Raw genomic sequence first — 6578 nt, forward strand, 5'->3', positions numbered from 1 at the left:
ATTGAGCTACTAAAGCTCTGATCATGGCAGGAGGGTAACAGCAAAGTAGTAGGGGGGTCACTTCTGACAAGATCAAGATCAAGATAAGATAAGGAATCGTGACGTGATTGGTTGATGACGTCATTGTGTGCATGGCTTCATGGGTGTGTAATGTTTGGAATTTCCGTGTGGGCAAGTGTGTCACTGGCTTCTGTTGTTGTGTTTTGGTTCGCGTATGGGATTATGGGTGATGGTAGAGATAAGGATTCGTGTTGTGATTGGTGGTGCAGTTCTGACAAGATGAAGATCAAGATAAGATAAGGAATGGTGAGGTGGGTGTGTGTTGTTTTCAGATGTAGATAAGTGACGTCATTTTTTATTTGTAAATAAATGTCGTCATTTGTTATTTGTAAATAAGTGACGTTGTTGTTTTGAATGGAAAGGATGATATTAGTGGATAAGAACTCGTGTCGTGATTGGTGGGACACTTCTGACAAGATCAAGATCAAGATAAGATAAGGAATCGTGTCGTGGGTGTGTGTTGTTTTCAGATGTAGATAAGTGACGTCATTTGTTAGTTGTAAATAAGTGACGTTATTGTTTTGAATGGAAAGGGAAATATATGTGTGTATAAGTAATCGTGTTGTCATTGGTGGACACTTCTGACAAGATCAAGATCAAGATAAGATAAGGAATCGTGACGCAAATGTTTGTTGTTATTGAGTTTGGAATTTCTCTGGGCCCCTTCTGTCAGAAATATCACGTGGTGTGATGGGTGATATTTAGAGATAAGAATCGTGACGTTATGTCTTTGTGCGGTATTTTGGTTTGGCTATGGAATTGTGGGCTATGTTTTGAGATAAGATATCTTTGAATTTTCCCAGGGTGACACACATCCGTCATTGTCGTCTATGGGAATTCTTAGCGTATGTCGTGATGGTGGGTGTGATTAGATTTTTCTGAATAATTAATTATATACTAGTGTCACTCAAACATACGGTTTTTTTTTTTTTTTTTATTCTTATTTTATTTTATATAGATGGTTGTACTAATTTTCCAATACATTTGCGGTATTTGTTTCCTGTTAAAGGGTGGGAATTCTTAGAGTAAGTCGTGATGGCGGCAGTCTTTCGAGCTTTTCTGAATAATTAATTATATACTGATGTCACTCAAACACACATACCTTTTTTTTTTTTTTCTTCTATATACATGTTCTAATCAAGTTCATATTTTATTCATAATTCATCCGAATATTTTGATTTGTCTAAAATTAAGATCTTAAATTCAATAAATAAATAAATAAACAAATCGTGTGTGTATTCACGGTTATTGCAAAAGTGTTCTCTTAAACATACATAACACATCAAAGACACTGTTTGTTCTTTTAAGTTTACATATTTATTTCACAGATATTATTTACAATGCAATATGCAGAAATAGGAATTTACATATATCACCAATGCAAATGGTGTTTTTCTTGGCGTAACATTTCTTTGATGAGGCAAGTTTGGTTGCCTGCTTTTGATACTACTTCCCAAATGATTATGGCTATTTCTCCGGTCATTAATGTTAGCAGTACTGCTATAAAAGCAAGTAACTGCCACTTTTGCGATGTTTCTTGATTTTCACCTGCAAAGAAAAAAAAACCATTGATAGTAATGGAAAAGTTAGCAGATTACTATAATCCTAATACAGTAGTTAGTTTTGGAAGTATCAAAGCTTTACAGAAACATACAAATTTGTCACATGAAACCGTGAAAAGTTGGTTAGCAACACAACCTACTTATGTGAGACATAAACCCATTAGAAGAAAGTTTAAACGCAATCAAATCAAAGTCCCGACACTTTTACATACTTTTCAATGTGATTTGGCAGATATGTCATCCCTTGCAAAAGAGAATGGGGGTGTGTGTTTCCTTCTTGTATGCATTGATTGTTTTTCCCGATTTGCGTGGGTTCGAACACTGAAGAAGAAATCAGCAGACGATGTTGTTAAGGCTTTCGAGTCTATTTTTAAAGAGGAAAAGCCATGTTACATAAACACTGATCAAGGAAAAGAGTTTTGCAACAAGAAAGTTCGTGCATTGTTTAAGAACCATAATATTCATTTCTACACAACCAGGAGTGAAATGAAAGCACCCATTGCAGAAAGATTTATCAGAACATTGAAAACAAAGATCTACAAATGGATGACGTATACTAAAAGTAAAAGTTATACGAAAGTTTTGCCGACCCTTGTACATACTTATAACCTCACACCACACCGCACTATCGGTATGGCTCCTTCGCAAGTTAACCTTCACAACGAGGATCGTGTTTGGAAATATTTGTACGGAACCCAAGAGGAGACTACCAAACCAAAATTTCAAGTAGGTGATAGTGTGGTTTTAAGCGATGATACCCACAAATTTAGAAAAGGGTATTGGGGTAACTGGACACGAGAATTGTTCACTATTGCTCAGGTTATTAATAGAAACCCTGTAGTATATAGAGTTCGCAGTAGGGACGGAGAGATAGTGGAGGGAACTTTCTATGAACCTCAACTGCAAAAGGCTAATATACCCAATGAACTTCCGGAAGACGTGTATCTAATCGAACAAGTACTTAAGCAACGCAAACAGAAAGGAAAGCTTCAGTATTTTGTTAAGTGGCTCGGTTATCCCTCATCGTATAATTCTTGGGTTCGTAGCGAAGATGTTTTACTTAACCCTTCCCAGTAATGCCAGTATGAAAATGTTTCCTACAAACACGCAAACGAAATTTCAAGTGGAATTACCACATGAGATCAGACTTAAAGGTAAATGGGAAGTTGCTCTTGCTGAAATTCATCTTCCGGGAGAATTTAATAACATTGATTCCGGTTATGATGAGTTTCATATGATACGTGCAATTGGGGGAGGTGTCAACAATATCGAGAACAACAACATCGCAGGAAATAAAGTTTTCGAAAAGTCTAAAGAAGGATTTTACAAAGTGTACAAGATTCCCCAAGGCAGTTACAATTCACCCTCTGAACTTCTTCAAGCAATGTTTGATGTGAGTTCTGTGATTACTGGAAAAAAGAATCCAAATAACACTATTTCTCTGACAGTCCCAAAAGATTACAACCTGTTGTTTCCCAACGAGGCCTCGGGTTTGGGGCTTCTACTGGGTTTTAATCAGATTGGTGTTAAACTGAAAGGTACAATCACAGGGAAATATCCAGTTGATATAAAGAGGGGTGTAGCCGCATATTTTGTTTATTCTGATTTAATACAAGAACAGATAGTTGGTGATACATGTGCACCATTGTTACGAGTTGTTCAGTGCAGCACTAAGTGCTCCTTCGTTTTTGCTCAACCTGATTATTATCCGTTACGAAAACAAACATTTCAGTCAATTAGCATTGAAATTCGTTCTGACAGCGGCGAATTGTTCCACTTTCGTGGTGGCAAGACAATAGTTAAATTACAGTTCCGACAAGTGAAGGATGACTGATTATCTCAGATATTACACATTGCAGGCAGGTGGGGCTCAAATGTTTACGGGCCCCCCAATACAGCGGGGGTACGGATTAGGTAGCATTTTCAGAAGTGCCTTCTCCTTTCTAAGTCCACTTTTAAAACCTGCAGCTCAATTTGTCGGTCGTCAAGCCTTAAAAGCCGGTCAGCATATGATAGGAGATGTCTTGGAAGGGGTACCTGTACGTCGAGCCTTTATAAACAGAGCATCAGAAGCTGGGAAAACCATTGCTGAAAAGGCTCAGAGTCGATTACTTCAGAGAGGTCAAGGAAGCAAGAAGAAAAAAACGAATACTAAAAAACGCAAGCGAGATGACATCTTTTGCTGAGGATATGATGTCAGAGTTAGATCTTTTTTCCCACCCTCGTGTCAACATGTGTGTGGAAAGAAGTTCTTATGTTACCTACCAACCAATATCCAGTACTGACAGTGGAGGTCCTGTGGAATTTTGCATACCAGGTACATCTGAAGAATACTTGGATTTGGGAAACTCATACCTACGTGTTCGTGTGCGCATCACCGACAATGATAATAAACCTATCGAAGATTCTTCAGTTGGTGTTGTGAATAATTTTTTCCATTCCCTGTTCAGTCAAATTGACGTTTTTCTCCAAGATAAACTAGTGAATGTGGCATCAGACACGTATCCTTATAGGGCTTATATTGAAAACCTACTAAATTATGACAGAGATGGTAAAAACAGTCAACTCACAAATGAACTATTTGTTAAAGATGATGTGGCTAATGTTAGTGATATGTTTACCAAAAGTGAATGTGGGATGCGTAGACGACAAGCTCGAATTAACCAATCAAAAAGTGTCGAGATGCTTGGGCGAATACACGCTGACATCATGCATCAAGACCGGTATTTGATCAATAACGTTACTGTTCGTGTTCGTATGGTTCGCAGTTCTCCCGAATTTTGTTTACTGACTGCAAATGCTGATTCTAAGGCTAAAGTGCAAATTGAAGAGGCTACACTTTTTGTCCGCAAAGTCAAAATAAATTCAAAGATTCAACTGGCTCACCTGTCTGTGTTAGACAAGTCAAACATGATATACCCCATCAATCGTGTGCAAGTGTCTTATTTTTCAATTCCCAAGGGTATGTCAGATGCCACACGAGACAATCTGTATCTAGGTGAAATACCATCTAGATTAATTATTGGACTGGTCGCTAGTGATGGATTTAATGGCACTTTCAACAGAAATCCATTTAATTTTCATCATTTCAATCTGAATTTTCTTGTAGTGACCGCTGACGGTATTCAGTATCCCTCACAACCTTTGACTCCGAACTTCAAAGAAAGGCATTACAGCAGATGTTACATGTCACTGTTCACATCACTAGGTAAATGGAACAGAGACTGTGGTAATGACATTTCTTATGAAGAATACGTAAAGGGAAACGTTCTCTATGGATTTGACTTATCGCCAGATCAAAATGCCGTTGCCCCCCATGTCAGCCTGTTAAGAAGAGGAAGTGTGCGACTCGAGGTTAAATTTGCTCACCCTCTTCCTGAAAACATCACAGTGGTTCTTTATGCAGAATTTGAGTGTACGTTATCCGTAACAAAGGATCGTTCTGTGTTACTGGACTATGAACACTGAACAATTAGTAAGCATACTAGAGTTAGAACCCACGACGAGAAAAGTCGGTTTAGGAGTTTGTTCTCGTGATGAATTGCCACATTATCCGATCAGAAAACAACAGTCGATGTTCGTAGTGAACACAGATCCGACTTGGTTGCCAGGACAACATTGGCAAGCTATCTATATTAAAGACAAACACGGTGATTTTTTCGATAGCTTCGGTCGTCCACCCGAAAACGATATTGTTAACTTTCTGAATATTAATACTAATAAATGTTATTATAATTCTGCAGCTGTACAAGCTAAGGAATCTGTCGCGTGTGGTTTGCATTGTGTGTATTTTTTAATATTGAGATGTCGTGGTCTTTCTATGCAAAATATTATTAGCAAATGTTATTCTAAGGATTTGTGGTTAAATGATATTGTAGTAACTAATGCTGTTACAGATCATTTACTGAAAATAAAAAAATAATTTAAAAAAATAATAATAATAATTGTTTTTTTTCACTTACCATTTTTTCCAAACCAGTTTCTTATTCCCACGCAGCTTTCGGGGAGATAGAAAGATGAATTTGGTACTCCTTCTTCGAGCTCTCTTGCGGGGAGGGATTGGAGTGGAAGCATTTTCTTCACTGGGAGTGGCTGATGTTGATGGTTGATGGGAATGGTTCTGGGTATTTGGTTTGTTCAGTAAAGGTTCTGGACGTGGTATTCTATGTTCCTGTTGCTCTCCTTCTGTGAGAGCCAATTGGTTTTTCAACCCTAAATACTTTTGCAGAACATTTAAATATGCTTTTACTTTTTCATCTGCATGTTTATTTCTTATTTTTAAAATAGCACTCATTTCGTCATCAAGTTCATACAATTCACGCTCCTCTGGTGATTGGAGAAGGGTAAATTTTTTAAACATATTCATTTTCTAATAAGTGAAGTCAATAAAGGAACAATGATACTGCCTAATAATGGGAACAGTGCTCCTCTGCGCTGTAAAACCAATTTTCTTCTGGTTATGAAGGGAAGCGATTTGTTACTTAGTGCTCTTATAATTTTTTTTTTCCTTCGTAGGCGTGACTTTTGCTTGCTTTTTAGTGGAATATTTCCACATAATACATTTTTGCAAATTTCACAGAGTGTGGTGATTTGGCTGGAGGTGCAATGTTTTAAAGCATCATTTGCTTGTTTGGGAGAGGAATGAGATAAGTACTTGATGAGATATTCATAGCGTTTGAGTCTATCAGCCATTCAGGGATAAATACTGTATTGGGTTCTTCTCCTGGCAAAATCCGTGACCTCAAGCGTAAAATATCAGGTGTTTCCTGTCTAAAGTCTAAAACTAAATATGAGTGGGGTTCCCGTGTTGCATCTTTATAAATCTGAACTAACACGTTCGTTTGTCCTGGAAATACTTGGGAAGCTAAATGAGAAAACTGCAAAGAGTCTCGGGGATTTTTAAAAGCAATAACACAATGACTATTGAGAGAAATTGTACGAAAATGTGTACCTTTA

General features: G+C 37.5%; 1 long non-coding RNA gene across 1 annotated transcript; it reads right to left on the bottom strand.

Moving 5' to 3' along the window:
* Positions 1-1354: 1354 nt before the first annotated feature.
* LOC150103973 (uncharacterized) lies at positions 1355-5844 on the bottom strand. The gene is made up of 2 exons (XR_016548720.1): positions 5585-5844; positions 1355-1608 (listed from the first exon to the last, which is right to left on the bottom strand). It is a non-coding gene; the product is annotated as an uncharacterized LOC150103973 (long non-coding RNA).
* Positions 5845-6578: the final 734 nt, after the last annotated feature.

The sequence above is a fragment of the Typopeltis vanoorti genome, chromosome 8 (genome assembly GCF_054136105.1).
Source record: "Typopeltis vanoorti isolate ZY-2024b chromosome 8, IOZ_Tvanoo_1.0, whole genome shotgun sequence".
In the NCBI taxonomy this organism is placed as follows: Eukaryota; Metazoa; Arthropoda; class Arachnida; order Uropygi; family Thelyphonidae; genus Typopeltis; species Typopeltis vanoorti.